A 24058-nucleotide genomic window follows, 5' to 3' on the forward strand; every position below is an offset into this window, starting at 1 on the left:
TTCAGAGAAAAGGAATGCAAGGGAGGGCAGTCTGTCCCGTTTCCTGTGTACACCATCTATAAACTTATACACATGGGTGGTCTAGCAGACTGTCTTATCTGTCTACCTCAGAAGAGATTAGAGGCCTATAGAAGGGTTTCGTTTAACCCCTTCACTACTTATACTAGTATCATGCTATATATTTCTAGTCTACAATGCAATATAGAACAATTAACTGATACATTGATCTACAATTTTCTTAACATTCCCCCCTTTAGATCAATACATCAACACAGTATAATAGTAAATACACTTATAAAATGACTCTACCACAGACCCCCTGGCTTATTCAGGCCCGAAGCTTTATTACCAGGACGCCTGGGTTCACACTTCAAGACTAAGTATGTAATTATTTCATAGAAAAGCATTACATTGATGCATATATATAAAGTTCTTCCCCCAATTGTATCCGCAATTGGGCCCGCCTCCAAGAGAAGCTTGGCCTTGATTTATTATCCAGTTGATGCTTCTTTCTTCATATATAAATCATTGTCCATTCTGATATAAAATCTTACTTATTGAAGTGTCAATCAGTTATTTAGAGCAATCCTCCGGTACAATCAGAACGCACTGACCCAGTAAGCCATCTTGTTCTTCGTCATCTTGTATATTTTGGAACATCGTTTTGGTGATGGAAGGGTCAATAAGGTTTTGTAACAGTCCTCAGATACACGGAATACAGCAGCAACCACAGAGTACTAGAATGGAGGCACATACTGACACAGACTAGTGTGGAGTATATGACTTATGACCGCTGTGACCCAGAGACTAGTGTGGAGTATATGACTTGTGACCAGTGTCCGAACAAGCTTCCCTGAATGGATCGGCTATGCCAGAGTTATCAGCTAGTTCATTTTATTATGCATTTAACCCTTCCAGTGCTCAGGTATCATCTGGTGCCATGTTATTAGGAATGATAGTACAACAATGTCCTCCAATCATTTTACAAACTCTGCTAGTAACATATAACAAGAGCCATTCTATTTTGCCATGCAATAAGTGAGGTATGTCCTAGTTGTTCCTCTAGGCCCCTGATTGCATCTCTTGTATAATTAACAAATGTCTGTTGGTTATAGTATGTGTAATTAATCCAGTCTACATCTTTATTCACTGTTACCCACCATACGAGAAGAAACTCAAACCCCCTGCAGCCATCCGATTTCTCGCCCCATACTCGTCCGGTACCCCCCTTGGGACCCCGATGGGTCAGAGGAACCTTTGGGAGAGGTGTTCCTAGTTCTCCAGACACGGCCCTTGCTGTTGCCCTCGGAGGTCATGAGGTACATAGGCATTATCAGTTGTACCAAGCACAATCCCGTTAGGGGCTGTACCTGGCACGTGTTCTAGGCCCTGTCACCACACAACCATCACACGTCTGCGTGTGCTCTCTGTAGCTCAGGCCATATCCCAGAGACAGCGTGCCCTTACGGTTCTCCTCTCCGCACAGTATCCCTCAGACAGTCTCCCGTAGTCTGCCTTGGTCCCATTACCAGGTAGCGCGAAGCAAGTATAACCCCAGGATCAGAGACAACAGCAGGTATTTGGTCCCTGCCCACAGGTGGAAACAGCAAACTCAATGTATAACATGGATCACTTATCTGTGGGGGGTAGGTACAGTTAAAGAGCTTAATCACACATTTTACGTTCATCACAGCTTGAAGACTTATCATTAACTTTTATCTATCGTAGGGTCAAGTCTTTCTATCTCATATAATTATTATTAACATACACTTCTCTATACACAATATTTACTGCATAACATAAAGATTCACACAACTACTACTACTCCAATCATCTGCAGTCGCTTGATCCTCCAACGTTAACACCCCCCTTCTGGAATTTCTCTTATCAAGGAGAGGTGATGGAGTAAGATAAACAAAGCCTTAGCTGTGTCTGGACTCCTACAGCTAACTGCAGTATACTTGGGATATCCTCCCCTTAATAGGAACACTCAGCTCTCACATTATCAACAACTTCATTATTATTATATCTTACATGACATTATCACATTGAAAACACCATTTAACAATCAAAATCACTGCAAACCAATCCCAGAACTGACATGTACACAAATAACAGCAAGACTGTATGTTCCCTATTCACACAGGTTTACACTAAACTTCATTCCTGATCATCTTCATTACAAGTCTATTCATTTCAAGCAAGCAGAGCATGGCTAGTCAGTCACATACCCCCTCCCTCCCTTACTGAACTCTAAAGCTGAAAGGTGGGGGCGAGGGTGAAACAAGCATTCCCATGTAACAGATGATTTAACCATTTGTGAGCTGACCCCAGCACACAGAGCAGCACTCAGGCCATTGTCATCTTCATCTAATACTGCTGTAAACCTTCATTCCTTCACTGTCTCATCCCAGGACTATCTGCATCATGTAATCATCCCTTCTGTCCTGCTGCCTACTATCCCTGATCCTTGTCAGTACTACCGTCACCCATAGCAACTTGTCGCCTCACTACCGTCACCCATAGCAACCTGTCGCCTCACTACCGTCACCCATAGCAGCCTGTCCCCTCACTACCGTCACCCATAGCAACCTGTCGCCTCACTACCGTCACCCATAGCACCCCGTGCCTCACTACCGTCACCCCTAGCAACCTGTCCCCTCACTATCTGACACTTATCTGAAGGAGACCTTACATATTCCTCTGCTATGACTAAATATCTGGCAGTATCATACTGAGCCTATCTTATAGCGCACACTTAATAAGGTAGACAACATATCATCAACACACAGAGGACAGTGATGGAGGGTTCTGACTATTCCTGCACAATTCAGAGAAGGCACTAATCACTGGTGTTGTGTACTACAAGTGCAAGCATTGGGATTAGAGATGAGCGAGCACCAAAATGCTCGGGTGCTCGTTACTCGGGACGAAATTTTCGCAATGCTCGAGGGTTCGTTTCGAATAACGAACCCCATTGAAGTCAATGGGCGACCCGAGCATTTTTGTATTTCGCCGATGCTCGCTAAGGTTTCCATGTGTGAAAATCTGGGCAATTCAAGAAAGTGATGGGAACGACACAGCAACGGATAGGGCAGGCGAGGGGCTACATGTTGGGCTGCATCTCAAGTTCACAGGTCCCACTATTAAGCCACAATACCGGCAAGAGTGCCCCCCCCTCCCAACAACTTTTACTTCTGAAAAGCCCTCATTAGCATGGCATACCTTAGCTAAGCACCACACTACCTACAACAAAGCACAATCACTGCCTGCATGCCACTTCTCCTGGGTTACATGCTGCCCAACCCCCCTCCCCCCTGCACGACGCAGTGTCCACAGCGCACACCAAACTGTCCCTGCGCAGCCTTCAGCTGCCCTCATGCCACACCACTCTCATGTCTATTTATAAGTGCGTCTGCCATGACGAGGAACCGCAGGCACACACTGCAGAGGGTTGGCACGGCTAGGCAGCGACCCTCTTTAAAAGGGGCGGGGCGATAGCCCACAATGCTGTACAGAAGCAATGAGAAATATAATCCTGTGCCACCGCCATCAGGAGCTGCACACGTGGGCATAGCAATGGGGAACCTATGTGCCACACACTATTCATTCTGTCAAGGTGTCTGCATGCCCCAGTCAGACTGGTAATATGTACCTTAACAGTAACCGCGTTGGTGGTAATGTGGTGGTGACTGCGGACCTAGTAGCGCGGTTGTATTTTGTTGGTTTTCGGAATGTGGCCAGGATTAAGTGGGCCGTGGCGGGGGGATGGTGGGGGGGCTCTCTTGTTGTGTCGGTAAAGGTAAAATTCTTGGACTGCCACCAGACGAACCAATGCAAAGGCATTTGCCAAGAATGTTTTCATTGTTGGAGGAGGAGGGGGATGTTTTTGAGGCACTACGTGTCCTCTCCACGTGTCCGTGGTTATATGCACCTTAACAGTAACCGCGTTGGTGGTAATGTGGTGGTGACTGCGGACCTAGTAGCGCGGTTTTATTTTGTTGGTTTTCGGAATGTGGCCAGGATTAAGTGGGCCGTGGCGGGGGGATGGTGGGGGGGCTCTCTTGTTGTGTCGGTAAAGGTGAAATTCTTGGACTGCCACCAGACGAACCAATGCAAAGGCATTAGCCAAGAATGTTTTCATTGTTGGAGGAGGAGGGGGATGTTTTTGAGGCACTACGTGTCCTCTCCACGTGTCCGTGGTTATATGCACCTTAACAGTAACCGCGTTGGTGGGAAATGGCCTCGCCGCCATCATGTCTTTGGGAAGCCTCTGTTTCTACAGCCCAGAGACATACCATTAGCAGCGGTATAGGCAGAGCCCATAATTCGTAACATTTCAGCCGTAGCATTAGGACAGGCCCCACTTAAATATCACTAGCAGCATTATAGGGGGAGCACAGTATTAGTTCCATTTCAGTAATAGTAGCACTCAAGACAGGCCCCAGTAACAATTCCGAAGCAGCAGTATAGTGGGAGCGCAGTCTTCGTTCCATTTCAGTAATAGTAGCACTCAAGACAGGCACCAGTAACAATTCCGAAGCAGCAGTATAGTGGGAGCGCAGTCTTCGTTCCATTTCAGTAATAGTAGCACTCAAGACAGGCCCCAGTAACAATTCCGAAGCAGCAGTATAGGAGGAGCATAGTCTAAGTTCCATTTAAGTAATAGTAGCAGCCTACACAGGCCCCAGGAACAATTCCGAAGCAGCAGTATAGTGGGAGCGCAGTCTTAGTTCCATTTCAGTAGCTGCAGTATAGCCAAGGCCCAAGTTACATTTATGTAGCTAAAGTGTAGGCCAACCCCACACACCTTTCTGTACCATGAGTGCAGGCGAAGAACATAGAAATTGCTATGATTACACTGTAGGTGAGGGCCCAAAAAAATTGGTGTACCAACAGTACTAATGTACCTCAGTAAAAATTGGCCATGCCCAACCAAGATGGCAGGTGAAACCCATTAATCGCTTTGGTTAATGTGGCTTAAGTGGTAACTAGGCCTGGAGGCAGCCCAGTTTAACGAAAAATTGGTTCAAGTTAAAGTTCCAACGCTTTTAAGAGCATTGAAACGTATAAAAAAAGTTTAGAAAAATTATATGAGTGAGCCTTGTGGCCCTAAGAAAAATTGCCCGTTCAGCGTGATTACGTGAGGTTTCAGGAGGAGGAGCAGGAGGAGGAGGAGGAATATTATAGACAGATTGATGAAGCAGAAATGTCCCCGTTTTGGATGGTGAGAGAGAACGATGCTTCCATCCGCGGGTGCAGCCTACGTATTGCTTAGGTATCGCTGCTGTCCGCTGGTGGAGAAGAGAAGTCTGGGGAAATCCAGGCTTTGTTCATCTTGATGAGTGTTAGCCTGTCGGCACTGTCGGTTGACAGGCGGGTACGCTTATCTGTGATGATTCCCCCAGCCGCACTAAACACCCTCTCCGACAAGACGCTAGCCGCAGGACAAGCAAGCACCTCCAGGGCATACAGCGCTAGTTCAGGCCACGTGTCCAGCTTCGACACCCAGTAGTTGTAGGTGGCAGAGGCGTCACGGAGGACGGTCGTGCGATCGGCTACGTACTCCCTCACCATCCTTTTACAGTGCTCCCGCCGACTCAGCCTTGACTGGGGAGCGGTGACACAGTCTTGCTGGGGAGCCATAAAGCTGTCCAGGCCCTTAAAGACTGTTGCACTGCCTGGGCTGTACATGCTGCTCGATCTCCGCACCTCCCCTGCTACCTGGCCCTCGGAACTGCGCCTTCTGCCACTAGCGCTGTCGGGTGGGAATTTTACCATCAGCTTGTCCGCAAGGGTCCTGTGGTATAGCAACACTCTCGAACCCCTTTCCTCTTCGGGAATGAGAGTGGGAAGGTTCTCCTTATAGCGTGGGTCGAGCAGTGTGTACACCCAGTAATCCGTAGTGGCCAGAATGCGTGTAACGCGAGGGTCACGAGAAAGGCATCCTAACATGAAGTCAGCCATGTGTGCCAGGGTACCTGTACACAACACATGGCTGTCTTCACTAGGAAGATCACTTTCAGGATCCTCCTCCTCCTCCTCCTCCTCCTCAGGCCATACACGCTGAAATGATGACAGGCAAGCAGCATGGGTACCGTCAGCAGTGGGCCAAGCTGTCTCTTCCCCCTCCTCCTCATCCTCCTCATGCTCCTCCTCCTCCTCCTGAACGCGCTGAGATATAGACAGGAGGGTGCTCTGACTATCCAGCGACATACTGTCTTCCCCCAGCTCTGTTTCCGAGCGCAAAGCGGCTGCCTTTATGCTTTGCAGGGAACTTCTCAAGATGCATAGCAGAGGAATGGTGACGCTAATGATTGCAGCATCGCCGCTCACCACCTGGGTAGACTGCTCAATGTTTCGAAGGACCTGGCAGATGTCTGCCAACTAGGCCCACTCTTCAGAAAATAATTGTGGAGGCTGACTCCCACTGCGCCGCCCATGTTGGAGTTGGTATTCCACTATAGCTCTACGCTGCTCATAGAGCCTGGCCAACATGTGGAGCGTAGAGTTCCACCGTGTGGGCACGTCGCACAGCAGTCGGTGCACTGGCAGATTAAAGCGATGTTGCAGGGTGCGCAGGGTGGCAGCGTCCGTGTGGGACTTGCGGAAATGTGCGCAGAGCCGGCGCACCTTTACGAGCAGGTCTGACAAGCGTGGGTAGCTTTTCAGAAAGCGCTGAACCACCAAATTAAAGACGTGGGCCAGGCATGGCACGTGCGTGAGGCTGCCGAGCTGCAGAGCCGCCACCAGGTTACGGCCGTTGTCACACACGACCATGCCCGGTTGGAGGCTCAGCGGCGCAAGCCAGCGGTCGGTCTGCTCTGTCAGACCCTGCAGCAATTCGTGGGCCGTGTGCCTCTTATCTCCTAAGCTGAGTAGTTTCAGCACGGCCTGCTGACGCTTGCCCACCGCTGTGCTGCCACGCCGCGTGACACCGACTGCTGGCGACGTGCTGCTGCTGACACATCTTGATTGCGAGACAGAGGTTGCGGAGGAGGAGGAGGAGGAGGGTACTTTAGTGGAGGAAGCATACACCGCCGCAGATACCAGCACCGAGCTGGGGCCCGCAATTCTGGGGGTGGGTAGGACGTGAGCGGTCCCAGGCTCTGACTCTGTCCCAGCTTCCACTAAATTCACCCAATGTGCCGTCAGGGAGATGTAGTGGCCCTGCCCGCCTGCGCTTGTCCACGTGTCCGTTGTTAAGTGGACCTTGGCAGTAACCGCGTTGGTGAGGGCGCGTACAATGTTGCGGGAGACGTGGTCGTGCAGGGCTGGGACGGCACATCGGGAAAAGTAGTGGCGACTGGGAACTGAGAAGCGCGGTGCCGCCGCCGCCATCATACTTTTGAAGGACTCCGTTTCCACAACCCTATACGGCAGCATCTCAAGGCTGATAAATTTGGCTATGTGGACGGTTAACGCTTGAGCGTGCGGGTGCGTGGCGGCGTACTTGCGCTTGCGTTTAAACACTTGCGCTAGCGACGGCTGGACGGTGCGGTGCGAGACATTGGTGGATGGGGCCGAGGACAGCGGAGGTGAGGGTGTGGGTGCAGGCCAGGAGACAGTAGTGCCTGTGTCCTGAGAGGGGGGTTGGATCTCAGTGGCAGGTTGGGTCACAGGGGGAGAGGCAGCGGTGCAAACCGGAGGCGGTGAACGGCCTTCGTCCCACCTTGTGGGGTGCTTGGCCATCATATGTCTGCGCATGCTGGTGGTGGTGAGGCTGTTGGTGGTGGCTCCCCGGCTGATCTTGGCGCGACAAAGGTTGCACACCACTGTTCGTCGGTCGTCAGGCGTCTCTGTGAAAAACTGCCAGACCTTAGAGCACCTCGGCCTCTGCAGGGTGGCATGGCGCGAGGGGGCGCTTTGGGAAACACTTGGTGGATTATTCGGTCTGGACCTGCCTCTACCCCTGGCCACCGCACTGCCTCTTGCAACCTGCCCTGCTGCTGCCCGTGCCTCCCCCTCTGAAGACCTGTCCTGTGTAGGCGTTGCACACCAGGTGGGGTCAGTCACCTCATCGTCCTGCTGCTCTTCCTCCGAATCCTCTGTGCGCTCCTCCCTCGGACTTACTGCCCTTACTACTACCTCACTGCAAGACAACTGTGTCTCATCGTCATCGTCCTCTCCACCCACTGAAAGGTCTTGAGACAGTTGCCGGAAGTCCCCAGCCTCATCCCCCGGACCCCGGGAACTATCGAATGGTTGGGCATCAGTGACGATAAACTCCTCTGCTTGGAGAGGAACCACTGCTGCCCAATCTGAGCAGGGGCCCGAGAACAGTTCCTGGGAGTCTGCCCGCTCCTGAGCATGTGTCATTGTAGTGGAGTGAGGAGGCTGGGAGGAAGGAGGAGTAGCAGCCAGAGGATTTGGATTTGCAGCACTGGACGGCGCAGAACTGTGGGTGGATGATAGGTTGCTCGAAGCACTTTCTGCCATCCACGACAGGATCTGCTCACACTGCTCATTTTCTAATAAAGGTCTCCCGCGTGGACCCATTAATTGGGCGATGAATGTGGGGACGCCAGAAACGTGCCTCTCTCCTAATTGCGCAGCAGTCGGCTGCGATACACCTTGATCAGGAGCTCGCCCTGTGCCCACACCCTCACTTGGGCCTACGCGTCCTCGGCCACGTCCACGTCCACATCCTCTAGGCTTACCCCTACCCCTCAGCATGCTGTATTACCAGTGATTTCCCAGGCAGCAAATAAATTGGCGCAAGCCTGCAGGACAAATACAATTTTTCCCTTTTTGGGAAACGGAGGGCCCACTGACTATATTCAATCAGATAAGATATGTGTTGCACAGAAATGCAGTTATATGAAGTGCAGCAGAGCGGAGACTTTTCACAGGCAGCAAATAAATTGGCGCAAGCCTGCAGGACAAATACAATTTTTCCCTTTTTGGGAAACGGAGGGCCCACTGACTATATTCAATCAGATAAGATATGTGTTGCACAGAAATGCAGTTATATGAAGTGCAGCAGAGCGGAGACTTTTCACAGGCAGCAAATAAATTGGCGCAAGCCTGCAGGACAAATACAATTTTTCCCTTTTTGGGAAACGGAGGGCCCACTGACTATATTCAATCAGATAAGATATGTGTTGCACAGAAATGCAGTTATATGAAGTGCAGCAGAGCGGAGACTTTTCACAGGCAGCAAATAAATTGGCGCAAGCCTGCAGGACAAATACAATTTTTCCCTTTTTTGGAAACGGAGGGCCCACTGACTATATTCAATCAGATAAGATATGTGTTGCACAGAAATGCAGTTATATGAAGTGCAGCAGAGCGGAGACTTTTCACAGGCAGCAAATAAATTGGCGCAAGCCTGCAGGACAAATACAATTTTTCCCTTTTTGGGAAACGGAGGGCCCACTGACTATATTCAATCAGATAAGATATGTCTTCTGGCCCTGCCTACACAATTCTCTCCCTGTAGTATTACTGCAAGGCGCAATGCTCTGCAGACAGCCGATTTTGAAAAGAAAAAAATATGCAACACTGCTAACAGCAGCCTGCACAGTACTGCACACGTATAGATGTGGCCCTAAGAAGGACCGTTGGGGTTCTTGAAGCCTACACTCACTCCTAACACTCTCCCTACCTAACCACCACTTCTGTCCCTGTAGTATTACTGCAAGGCGCAATGCTCTGCAGACTGCCGATTTTGAAAAAAAAAAAATTTGTGCAACACTGCTAACAGCACCCTCCACAGTACTGCACACAGATAGATGTGGCCCTGAGAAGGACCGTTGGGGTTCTTGAAGCCTACACTCACTCCTAACACTCTCCCTACAGCAGCACCAGCAGCAGCACTTTCCCTCAGCTAACTCACAAGACATCTGAGGCGAGCCGCAGGAGGGGCCGACTTTTATACTCCGGTGACATCTGATCTCCCCAGCCACTCACAGCAGGGGGGTGGTATAGGGCTTGAAAGTCACAGGGGGAAGTTGTAATGCCTTCCCTGTCTTTCAATTGGCCAGAAAAGCGCGCTAACGTCTCAGAGAGGAAACTGAAAGTAACCCGAACACCGCGTGGTGCTCGTTAAGAGTAACGAGCATCCCGAACACCCTAATATTCGCACGAATATCAAGCTCGGACGAGTATGTTCGCTCATCTCTAATTGGGATGCCAGGTAGAAGGTACAGCTATGGGATGTAAGGAGCCAAGATGGCACCTGGGCGGCGGCTGAAGGTATTACAGCAGGTACTAAAATGGCCGCAGGCCATGACTAGCACTAAGACGGCCGCCAGGGACGTGGCCTGACTAGGAGTACGATCAAGCCAGGCAAGCATCTAGCCACACCTTACTCCTTCGTGTGCAATGCCAACAAGTCCCTCATCTGACACACATCTATAATAATCTTTGTGTATAGCGCCAACATATCCCGCAGCGCTTACATAGACAGGGGGATACAGAAAGACAGAAGTACAAGCATTACAGAACCACGGTTACATAGTAATCAGCTGATGGAAACAATAGGGGTGCGGGTCCTGCTCCAACGAGCTTATATACTACAAATAATGGGGGGATACAGAAGGTAAAGGGCTGGAGATGTGCACGGTATGGCGGGGTGGAGAGGTGTACGGTATGGCGAAGTGGAGAGTGAGAGATGCTATACACATAGACAATGGTCAGACATTTAGCCGTGTGATGGCAGAAACAGTATGACTGCAGGAGCGGTTTATGATGGCTAGCAGGGATTGCAGTCAGTAGGTCAGGAAGCAGATCTACCAGTATGGCGCTCGTCACTCCTTCTATAGAAGTTACACTCCGCGCTCTCCCAGCATCCCCCATCGCATAGCATCGGGTAATATGATGATCACCTCTGACAGTTTCAGGACTGTCATCAATAGCATTTCCCAGACTCACCAATACACCAAAAAGAAATGCTATTCCTATCATTTTTGTCCTTACCGAGGAGGCCCTCGGGGAAGGGGTGTGGATTTCTTCACCGGTTTGAGACGAAGACCACCTAATGTGCCCCCCCCCCCCTTTGTAGTGGGCTTTTAAACCAGACCCCCTCGGCACACTGTCCCTGCTCTGCCTGTGTCACCTTATTACAGGTAGATTGGTGAATCCAGGTCTGCCATTCAGCAATCCTTATTGCAGTAGGAGTGGTCAGCAGTACCTGGTAAGTACAAGTGGTACCTGGTAAGGTCTTTCTCACTTTGGGGTCTTCCAGTTCTTTTTCTTTATCCCCTTGAGGACCCAATCACCTGGTATTATTTCCCTTAGTGATGCTTTAGCCACTGTGGCTTCATCCGACTGACCTGTGGGAAACATTTCTATCCACTTGGCTAAAGCATCCATGATAACTAGGCAGTATTTCTTACCTTCATATTTGTATAATTCTATGTAGTCCATACAAATGTGTTGGAAGGGATACTGAGGTGTAGGACGGTGCCCCCTCCTGGTCTTATACTCCCTTCTGCATTGTGTTTAGCACAAATAATACAAGACCAAAAAAAAATTTTTAGAGTAGTTTTTTAAACCCCTAGGCTGCGAATACTGTCCATATGAGTCCTACCATCCCCCCTGTTGAGACATGACACAGGCCATGGCTCAAAACTGCTGCACATCTGAAGAACGATTTAGGTAAGATAGTTTTTTGGGTTTTTTTTCTCTACGGAGATGTACAATCCATCTACAAAGTGTATTCAGCATCTACAAGAGATACATCCTGCAGATCTGGTCTGAGTAACACCTCACGTGCCATCTCTCCTAGACAATTGTGTGGAGGACCGTCTCAAGAAATAGGCAGTAAGGTAGATGGATGGAGCGTAGTACATCCCTAGGTTGTCAGGTGTGGCTGTGAGCAGTAGTGTCCTGCAGGGGGATGTCTAGATGGACTAAGATATGAGTATAACTAACTGCGTGCAGTACTCAGTGTGTGGGGGAACAGCACTATAGTGGCAGAAGGTCTGACTACCACTTGTACACAGGCTGGGAGCGCTCGGCCACTGGATCTAGTCTGCAGAGTAGTATGCCAGCGGTCTGTTTCCCACCGTGTTCCTGAGTTAACACAGAGGTGCTTCGGATCTGGGCCCTAGCTGATCCTAGGAGCCACGCACTAGAACAGGATGCATTCACATGCCACATGACAGACCCAGAATACACTGCACACAACATGCAACCACTAGTAACAGATAAGCTGAATATAAATACCAGGTATTAGTTAACATGTTGTACAATATGTGGAAGCTAGCAGGCCACTTCACAGTTCCTGGTTATATTGCTAGTCCCTACACTAACCAGGAGTCCAGCAAAACCAGACACCGTTCACACCGCACGCTGCAACAGGACACAACACAGATTGCAGGACACACAGCAAACTAACACAAAACTGACAGAATTTAAACGTACAAACGGACATGAACCAAGTCACACTGCAAACCTCACCAGACAAGCATTCATGACTGCTCACCTGAGGGGCCATACAGACTGACCAGGGGATTGGCTAGCAGACAGTACCACACCCAGCCAGCTCAATCATTAACCCTATGAGTGCTGTGCTGCTGGAAACACAATAGAACAACATATCTCAGCAGCACACGTAACATTGTCATTCCCAAAGAGGACATCATTTGCTCATAGTTTTGGGACCTCCAGAATTGCTTGCCTACCTTCATCTGACAGGTTATACCCGAAATATTTAACCGTTTGCTGACCGTATTGGAGTTTCTACCTGTTTACTTTATGGCCTTGCTCGTAAAGAAACCTCAAGGGTGCGACTGTGTCCCCCCCCACAATTCTCTCCACTGTCTGCTGCTGGCTACCAACATACACTAGTAGCTGACTACCTCTAAGAGGCTGGAACTGCGCTAAGTGTGCTGACATAGCCTGGGAGAAAATTGTTGGAGATTCACAGCAGCCCTGAGGTACTCTGGTGAAGGTATACCTAATTTTATCATAATATCTCATCTCAACACATTTACTGGACATATTCAAGGCTATATAATCTGACATTTCACAGGCTTATTTGTCTCTAGGTCTGTTATAACGGGTTCAGAGAGGGATTCCCTGTGGGTCCGGCCATTAACCCCTCTTACCAGGATAGGACTATTACTACATTAACACCTCTGCTTCTTCCTCTGTCTCTACTTTCACATCCTCTCGCTGTCCAATGACAACTCTGACTTTCTTGAACCATCATATCACATTCTTCTCCCCATATAAAAAAAACCTCACTTTCTCACCCTTTTCTTTGTAACACTTTTCTGCATGTTTTGCATATTGCAAAACATCCTGCAAGGATCCCATCCTCAGGGTAACCATGTACCTCATTATATAACCTCCTATTCCCTTCTTTACTGCACTTACTAACGTGTTCCTTAATGGCTGATTTATATGCAGCATTAGGATCACCTGTCATTCCCCCTGATTATACTATGGAAGGGGTCTACCATCTCCTCCCCTCCCATTCTAATTTCCTTCTACAGAACTCCAATCTGGCCATAGAATTATTCTATCTGCTCTCTCTATTTTTCATTCAATTGGAACTCCTCATTAACCCTTTGAATTGTTCATCAAACTGTCGGGCGTCTATTTTTATATGGGCGTGACAGTTTGGGGCTTCTTTTAACCAGACTTCAGCAGCGAATAATCCGTATTTCTGCTGATCTTTTAGCTGATTTTGTCCGTATTTTATCACATAATTCTTTACAACTAGGAACTTTTAATTTATTATTATTTTAAATTTTATTTATTATTATTTTTTTTTAAATCCATATTTTTCCCACTTATGTCACAATATTTGACATAGTCAGGATCTAACTTGTGTATGTACTTCTTATCCCCTTGAAGGACTTCCTGTCATTGGCAACAACAGAGACATACACAAGAGAATGCCTTACAGTTTATATTTCCAGTTGTTAGTAATTATGTTCTTGGTGCCGATTTACAAGACAAACAACATAAAACAAGCCTCTGGCCACTAAAATGTTTAGTGAAAACGCAAAGGTCCCTTTTAGTTTTACCGAGTAGGGCCTGTGAACATTGAACACAATAAGGGGCTTGTACGAAAACAACCTGCGCAGCGAGGTTGGCCCTTATGTGTCCTAGAGGTCAATGCCCACGTATCGGATCCACTCATCTCAATCACTCACACATTCGTTTCATGCAATATAAGACAACAATACAAATAGTACATTATGTTAGTAGGCGGCCGCCCGCCCTCTTTATATTCTTAGTTACTCTATAACACAATATCAAAGAAAAAGTAATAGAAAGATAAGAAGTAAAGTTCCTGGACACCCCTGTGTCCCATGACGTCATCTAACCGCTTTTTACGTGTCGCACGGAGTTAATTCTTTCCTGTAGCCTTCTCACAATGGCTATGGTCTCACATAGACTACTGCTATTGCCCCTTGGCAACCCATTCGTCTATACTTCTCATTTACCTTACACATTTCACATAGACTACTGCTATTGTCCCTTGACAACCCATTCGTCTATACTTGCCTCTCATTTACAATACACATTGTAAATTCTACTAACACTAAAGTATACAGAAGAAGAAGAGAGAAGAAAAGTTTAACCATTGTTATACTTACTACACGTTATCTGGGAGGCTTCCAAATTCTCCGGCTAGTTCGGAAAAACGTCACTGTTTCAGACAAGATGCCCGACTGGCCTCTAATGACGTCTAAGCAAGACGGAGGTCTTTTAATGATCAGAGAGTACTTCAGACCCACCTTTTCACAGCCAGGCTGTCCTCTCCCTCTACAGTGAGTCTTTCCGGCTCGAAGGACCAAAATTGTAAGGAGAATTTATGTGTTTATCAAAGAGAAGACAATCCCAGATCTCGTGCAGAAGTCTGGGCCCAGGAGAAATACAAATCACACCAGCCTGTGCGGTATCAGATGATTTCTAATTTATTCTAAGGTGTATTTGGTTTTTATACTATAAATGACATCACAGCAAAAGTATATACCTCTAAGATGAATAAGAATACATGATAGGCTAAAACAAAAATGATTAACATAAGTTACACCTCCTTAGGTGTATCTATTACATACAATAAAACCGTTATGAATTCAGAGAAAAGGAATGCAAGGGAGGGCAGTCTGTCCCGTTTCCTGTGTACACCATCTATAAACTTATACACATGGGTGGTCTAGCAGACTGTCTTATCTGTCTACCTCAGAAGAGATTAGAGGCCTATAGAAGGGTTTTGTTTAACCCCTTCACTACTTATACTAGTATCATGCTATATATTTCTAGTCTACAATGCAATATAGAACAATTAACTGATACATTGATCTACAATTTTCTTAACATATTCTCCTCAGTATATACACATAGGGTTGAGGTAGTTCTCCTCAGTATATAGACACAGAGGTGAGCTAGATTCTCCTCAGCTTATACAAGCATAGAAAAGCATTAGATTCTCCTCAGCATATACACGAAGAGGTGAGGTAGATTCTCCTCAGTATACAAATTATTTTCCTAGGCTTTATGGTTTCTGGGAAAAGAACTATGTCATGTATGGTGGATTTTCACAGTTTTCACACCTAAAATTGAATATTAAAGTTGCAACCCCTTTACTTTTCCTATTAGGACATAAAAATGGTCGTGCCCAATCTAAAGTTTGTACGACACAGGGAAGTAACTTGGTACTTACTTTGGCAGTTAGCATTGAATACTTACATTGTGACTCCTTTACTTTTTCTATGTAGGACCTAAAGAATGTTCATGCCAAATTTCGACACCGGGAAGTTATAGAATTAGTGGCGAGTCAGTCAGTCAGTCAGTGAGTGAATCAGTCAGTCAGGGCTGTCCTTTTTATATACATATAGATTAGTACAAATTAGAAATGCAATTCAGATGGTAAAATCATAAAAATGTGTCTTAGTTAAGGCACAATATACATCTGTGTCTTAATTTCTGTGTCTAACAGAAATTAATAGCAGTCGGGTTGACCCCATTGCTTTATAATAGGTCCATTGGGGTTCTGTTTTGGTGTCTGTCATTAGGTCACTTTCACATGGGTAAGAAAATTGTGTGATTTTCTCTCGATGTGACAGCACTACAAATCGCATGTATGTGAAGCCCATGCTTTCCAATGGGCTCCTTCAAATTAACGATATTTTGTAAACTGCTACACTGAGAGCAAAAAAATTGCAGTATGCTGATTATTGCCGCGATTTGCTATGTTTTGTAGCCCATATTTTCCCATGTAGTTTTCCTTTGTGTTGCATTGCACAAAAACGTGGGTTTCGTGCGGTGTAATGCAACTTTTACAGTAAGAATCCCTACTGTTTTCCCTAAAATAAACCCTAGCTGCATTAAAAAAACAAAAAACAATACATCACCTAAGAGACTCTGTCTGCTCCGCTGCATGTCTCCTCTGCAGCTCTGGCACACTTTTCTGTAGTCTTCACCCAGTGCTTCCTGGTCAGGGGTTCACAAACCCCGCCTCCAGGAGGCACTAACTCTGATTGCTTCTCGAGCGCCGCGGCTCTGCCAATCACTACAGCGCTCGATGAACAAATCACAGCTTGTGAAAAAGGCTTTATACTGATGGCATTTCCTACAGAAGCACAGACTGGAGCCTAAGACACAAAGGTGAAAAAACCTACGAAACAACTATATCTCCATAAATTCCCATACTTGTTGACTTGGTTAAGAAAAACATTTAAAGCGACCTTCCAGGCTTAGACAAACAAAGATGGCTGCCCCAGTTTCTCTGACTACGGCCTCCTGTCCACGGGTGATATTTCACTGCGTTACCTGCGGCAATAATCCGCAAACGGGTAATGCAATTAATGCTTTCCATAGGATAACTATGGAAAGCGCAAGCCAGTGTACACAAGCAGAAAATCGCGGCAATTTTCCGCTCACATATAAAAATCGCAGCATGCTGCAATTTTCCACGATGAACCTATCATAATGATAGGTTCGACGTGGAAAATCATGGTGAGATAATGCGGCCCTGTAGCAGAAATCTGCGGCTGAATATCGCAGCAACGCCCGTAGACCGCTGGCCTACCTGATTCACATTGTGTATTAGTATACATTATTAGTCTAAGACACTACACCTGCTTTGATTAACCAGTGCTGCCCCCATGATCAGTGCTGACCAGTCCAGATGTAGTGTTTTGGGGCTCATTCACATGGGTGTATGGGTAAAACACTGTATAAAAATCACAGTGTTGCAATTTCATCTCCCTTCAATTTGTTCTGTGTATGATCGTGTATACGTGGGTTTTTGTATGTGAATACCTGCATATGTACAGTATGCAGGAAAAGATGCCTAGAATTATGTTCTTCCTTTTTTAACAAATTCATTAGCATGTTTCCTAGCAACATTTGTGAAAAACGCAACTGCTACGCTAGTACTCATAAAGAGCAATAGGGCTCCTACGCGTGTAACACGCGATAAATTGGAGTATGCTGCGATTTTTCTTACATGCATGACATACACAATTACTATAAGCAAGTGTGAATGCATCAATGAAAATGCATTTACTTTCATTGATTCGATTCACCACGTAATGCGAGTGAATGATGCCTTAGATTACGGATGTACACCAATGCACAGTGTACACCAGGTAGCCAGAGAAGTGGTTCGGCCATCTTTGTTTGTCCGGCCTAGAGAGTCACTTTAATGAATAATCTAAAAATACAAAGGAAAATATCACAGTTCACTTATGACAGCGTTTTAGACCCAGACTACATGCAAGTTGCATAAATGTACTAGTTACAATGCAAAGGGGATAAAACTCACTAGTGACCATTGCAACATTTTTATCAGAAATTCACAGCAAGAAACTGCACAAAAGATCTTAAAGTCTGCAGGATACATTTTCCAAGCAGAGTAGATTTGCAGAAACAGAGCTTTTTATGTATAAGGACTTTAATGAATTTATAAGTTCTGCTTAATCTTATTAGCAAGCAAAGTACACTGGGGCAGCGATGTCCCAGCCCTCTATGGAAAGAGAACAGCCATTGTTACTGGAATGAGGAGTGAATTATAAGTTTAACAAAGTTAATAAAATGTGATTAAACTTGTTGAGAATTTGAAAATACACAACGTGACTCAAAGCCACAGCAGAATTTGTTCACTGTTAGTGAATGGGGTTTAAAACATTGTACTGTAAATAATTGCAAAATTTTGATGCGGAAAAAAATCCACAACTAGTACGTGATGCGGGAAATGAGCCCTAGGCAGCATTCACACAGCTTTATTGACTATGCTGTGTGATTACGTTAGGGGATTCAGTCTCAGCTTCTGAAAATAGCACTATGACAGAACCCCAGAATGGAAACAAGTGGAATGGAACCATTCACTTACATTGTGAAACAGACATCAATTTGGTGTCTAGTTTATAAGGTTTCCTTATGTTTCCATTTTATTTGCAGTATAGAATAACATAGATGACTGCTATACTGTACTCCAAATAAAGCGGAAAGGAGCCTTCTGTGGAACTAAGGAAAAACAGATTTATATTTTAAATCAACACTTCCCTTACAGCAGCACAACTTTAGGGAATTGGCAAAAAATCCTTTAGGGAAGGGCAATTACTGTAAATTGCAAAACTAGTTGCCTGGAGGTGGTCATTTCTGAGAATCTTTTCCATGGTCTATAGTGAGTAATAAATGTGTTAGGAATGGACTAAGACACAGCACTACAGATCTATTCTACAGAAACAAAGCAATGCTCAGTAAAACTGGTTGATAGTGCCCTGGCAGAGTGGGTTCTGTTATCAAATGGAAGCTGGAGAGTTAAAGCTATGTGTTACGTCCAGACCAGGCACACATGTTTTGTAATCTGAAACACTGCGCAAAACCACACATGAAACACCAAGGGAAATTGAACTGCACATCGGACTCATGAGCAGACATACACAATGACTGACAAATGCCCAAAACACTCACCTGACATGGAATAGATATGGTATGTATAAGGTATTGGTTCATATTTTGGCCAATATACTTAAGCCCACGAGCTCAGCGACAAGGGTCCTTGTTGTCACGTGGATCCTTACTCTCACAATACAACTTCCACATTAATCCTGCCTGCATGTGGAGCAATCGTCCCAATAGGGATGGCCCTACGCTGGAACCTACAGACCTAACTCACCCAGGATGGTAATTGATCCAAGGACAGGACACATTTCACACCAACACACTAGGGATAGCATGAAGCACAGAACAGGACTGTTTATTCCACTTGTCTAGCCACCACCATAGACTAAACAAAACACGTCACTGTACACACACACAGAACAACATGCAGGATGAAGGAAAACCAGCATCCTCTAGCCAGAGGGGCTGGCATATATGAGCAGCAGACCAGTGGGGATTGACTGGCTGGATAAATCCACACCCAGCCAGCTTAATTACCCCACAGGTTTCAGAAAAACAACACTATGTAAGTACTAGAAATTGCTTGTTTTCCTAGCTGAGAGGCATCCATAGTGATTATGCACCTGCAGATTGGAGCAAAGTATCTTCTATTTGGTGGATTATTCAACCATCTGAGGGAGCACTTTCCTAGTGTGGAAAGAGGACATCACTTGCTAAGACCCTCTGGATATTTGTTGCAGTTGCTTAGGAATTCCACCTAGAGGAGCCTGAGATGACTTCTTGCCCATGGAATGGCCTTTTTGGAAGAACTCATAAGATATAGCACTTGGCATGCTGATCTGAGTGATATCTTTTATAAGGATACCAGAAACAAAACAGCTTTGTGAATTCCACCTAGCAAGTTCTGTAGAAGACAAATCCCCAGTTAATTAGAATTTATTATGTACCCCAAAAACAGAATTTCTATTGAGGGAACCTCCAACTTATCCTGGTTGATTAGTCATCTGAGGCTGAGGAGGAGAAAGAAAATCTGGCAAGGATGGTTCTGGACAATAGAATCTGGCTGTGCATTTAGGAACCAGTTGTCCAAATATGGCATGGCAGTAATACTTCTTTCTCTTAGGACTGCCACAGTGAGAGATACAATTTTTGTAAGATAAGTTACAGAAGAGGGGTTTCTAAAATCTCCTGCTTCTGTACGGGTAGATATGGAGTTAACAGGTAACGCTCCAAAGGAAATGGGAGGGCTGAATAGCATAACTATGTTTTATAATGGATATTTAACATCCGTGGATCTGGGATGATTGCTTCCCAAGCTGGAATAAAGCTCTTTAAACAACCCCCACACCTAAATACTGATGTCAGAATTCTGGATTATTTGATTTATTGCTTGTGACACCTTGTCTTGTACCATTATGGGGCTGGTGAGATTAAAACCTTGGAGGGGATATTCTCTGAAAGGACCCCCTTGGACAATCTCTGCTTACCTGAAGAAGGCTTTTACCCTTCTTGTCTGAGAGGTATGCCATCAACTCCTCTAGCTTCACACTGAACACATGACCTGGCTTGTACTTTATATCGCATAGGTTGCTATTAAACGTGAAGTTATCTAACCAAGGTTTAATCCAAATAACTTTTTTTTGCCGAAGTAGATAAGGCCATTGATCTTACTGCCAACTTGAACTGCGTGACTGAAGTATCAGAGAGGAAGTCTGTAGTCAGATTTATGTATTTCAAGGAGGAAAGTTTATTACTGCTAGGAATGCTTGACTCAATATTCAACTGAATATGCTGTATCCATTTCTTCATGGATAAGACATGATGCCCACTTAAGCTTTAACAGCTGCAGCTGCGTGACTGTGTCTAAGAACACAGCCCACCCTCCTTTTCATATCCACTGACCCATCTTCCAAGGAAACCAGAGTATATTTAGATCATTGGGCAACAGCCATGTCTACCTAAGGCATTAGCCATTCCAAGCTCTTCTTGCTCTCTGAAGGGTATAGCAGCCTGAACGTCTTATTATGGACTGGGGCTTTGTCTAGAATCTTCCACTGAGCAGACATGACAGCTGAATAGAATCAGGTATAAGAATACCCCCCTCACTAGAGCCTCGGTATGTAAACATTAATGCCTTCACTGCCCTAGACCACCAGAGATGTAGAAATTAATCCCTCAGTTTCTTAGATCACCAGGGGTAGATATTAACACCTTCACAGCCCAAGACCTCTGGGAAGTTAGCATAAACTTTTTCAATGTAATACACTACTGGGTGGAGGTTAGCATAAATTCCTGCCATATCCTATACGGCCAGTAAATTTGCTACTAATCCTTGATGTACCATCAGGAATTATCTTAAACCCACTAGAAATGTTGGCATTTACCCTTTCATTACCATAGACTTTAGGAATCTTACCTTTAACCACTTCACAACCCTAGTCCTATAGGGAAGTTGGCATTAACATTTCCATTACCCTAGACCACCAGGCCAACATCTACTGATGTTAATTTGTTTACTATGCTAGACAACATAGTAAACAAACAACCCTTAACTACCCTGGACCTTATGCTAAAAGCAGATCCTGTCAAACTAATCTCATGGAATGTTTTTTGACTATGTCACAAAAGTGTTTGATGAAGGTAGTACAAAGATTGTCTGTATTTCAGTAAAGCCTTTGATACAGTTCCATATAAACAGTCCATTGATAGATTTGTGAAAATTGTACTTAAGCCATTGATTCCAGTGGATTTGCAGTTGATTAACCCCTTAACGACGGCCCCATCGGGAAACTACGTCCTCAGAAAGTGGGCCTTAATCCTAGAGGACGTAGTTTTATGCATCCTCTTTGGATTGATGCCCACTGGCCTGAGGACGTGACAGCTCCATGCTGTCGGTGCCCGCAGGTAGCCGACAGCATGGAGCTGTCATCCCAGGATGCGGGCAGTCCCCCCCGGCATTGCGATCGGCGCTATAAAATGAATAGCGCCGATCGCAAAAAAGTAAACAAAACAGTGTAAGAAAGTAGTAATTCAGCTGCTATGATGGATCGGATCCATCACGGCAGCTGAAAATACTCACACGGCTTGTCGGCGGTGTCCCCCGGAGATCTGGTCCTCCCGGACCCGCCGGCGGCCTTCTGCGCATGCGCGCCTGACGATGACGTCACGCGCACGCGCAGAAGCCCGGGTGTCTCCGGCAAATTTAAAATCTCCTGGCTCCCGGCTCCTGAAGGTAGCCGGGAACCAGGAGGTGTTACCGGGGACCACTGTGAGCGGTCCCCGGGCCCGCGATCACCGCTATCCATTGCGATAGCGGTGATCGCGAAAAAGTTTAAAAAGTAAAACAAAAGTAAAGTTTCACCTCCCCTCATGGATCGGATCCATGAGGGGAGGTGAAGATACTCACCCCCGGTCCTCTGCGATGTCCCGATGTCCCGGGACCCGAAATCCCCGTCTGCGCATGCGCGCCCGATGATTGACATCGGGCGCGTGCACAGAGGGGCTCGAGCCCCGGGAAATTCAAAATTGCTCTGCTCCTGGCTGCCATGTGTAGCCAAGAGCAGAGGGATGTCACCAGGGACATGATCACTGTCATCCAATGGATGACAGTGATCATGTAAAGTAAAAAAATAAGTGCAAAAAGTAAAAAAAAAAAAAGAAAAAAAGGGGTAAAAGGTAAAAAAAAAAAGTGCAAAAAGTAAAAAAAAAGTTTTAAAAAGTTAAAAAAAGCTTGCGTTTCATCTCCCCCCCACGGATCATATCCGTGAGGGAGGATGAAATGACGTACCTAAGGCCTGCGGATTTATCCGCGGACCTCAACCCAGCTTCTGCGCACGCGCCCGTCACCAATGTGGCAGGCGCATGCGCAAAAGCCGTGGTTTTTTAAAATCTCCCTGCTCCTGGCTACAAAACTTAGCCGAGAGCCTGGAGATTTCACGGAGGGCCGCGGTGAGCGGTTCCTGATCATGTGTTCGCCGTTATCCAAAGAATAATGGCGATCACGTAAAAGTTAAAAAAAGGTGAAGCTTCATCTCCCCTCACTGATGCGATCGGTGAGAGGAGATAAAATTTTTTACCAGAGGCCTCCATATTTGCACCCCGACGCAATCTTCTTGCGTGAACTTTCCCGTATTCTGCGCATGCGACCGCTGGCAAAACACCGGACACATGCGCAGGAGTCGGGGAGCCCAGGAAACTTAATATCTCCTTGCTCTCGGCGACCAACGGTCACCGAGAGCCTGGAGCAGTGACGGGTGGCCTCGTTGAGCGGTCCCCGGTCACGTGAAAAAATGGTAGCGATCTACCTTTGGCCGGTCTCACATGACCGGATAGGAATTACGGATTCCGCATGCGTTTGATTAGCGGTAATACGCAGATCAATCGCATTGGATTACACAATTCCGCTCACATTAGCGGGTTGGAATTGCGTAATCCACTCGCAGAAAAGAGAACGCAGCAGGTTCTATTTTACCGCAGATATCCGCAACATAGAGCCCATTGTGCTCCATGGTCCCGGATATACCCGCAGCCCATACGCAACTACATTGTGTACGGGCTGCAGGTACCCATGTCATCGCTAAGCGACGGTGCGGGAAATACAAACAACAACAAAAAAAGTGTACTGCGCATGACCGCCCGTGTAAGTACGCAGTTATGCGCAGTACATTACGCGGCCGTACGCAGGGTCACAGCCGGGCTCACAGCCGGGATCCATCTACGGCTGTGTGAGCCCGGCGTTATTCAGACCGCTACCTGTAATACGCAATTTACAAGAAGCCCCGGGAACGCTCGCCTTCCTGCAGTTCCAGGAGCAGCTTGTTGAGCGCCTTCTGTGTGAGACCGCTGCACCTCATCAAGCTTACGGAGACTCACAGAGCGCCACTTTTTACACCCCATCCCCGCCACTGAGGTCAAAAAATGACTCCCAAAAAGCATGAGAGGAGGGGGGATACCCGGTTTTATTGCCCCATGTGCCCATCCCAACTAGCCTCCATAATTACCCGTCTTTGGAAATACTACACAGTTCACATTATTACTTTTATCTAAGATTTGGGGAACGCCGAAAAGGGCGTGGAGGGGGGTGGGGATTTTAGGGAGTCAATTTTTATTCCGTACAAATGAGCAATGGGGCCTGGAATTTATTCAGTTATGCCCTGCAATCCAACTGGTGTTCCCTCCATTACAGGCCTTGCCATGTTTCCTGTAAGTAGATTAGGGCCACAATGGGTATGTTTTTGAACAC

The sequence above is a fragment of the Eleutherodactylus coqui genome, chromosome 3 (assembly GCF_035609145.1).
Source record: "Eleutherodactylus coqui strain aEleCoq1 chromosome 3, aEleCoq1.hap1, whole genome shotgun sequence".
NCBI lineage: Eukaryota > Metazoa > Chordata > Amphibia > Anura > Eleutherodactylidae > Eleutherodactylus > Eleutherodactylus coqui.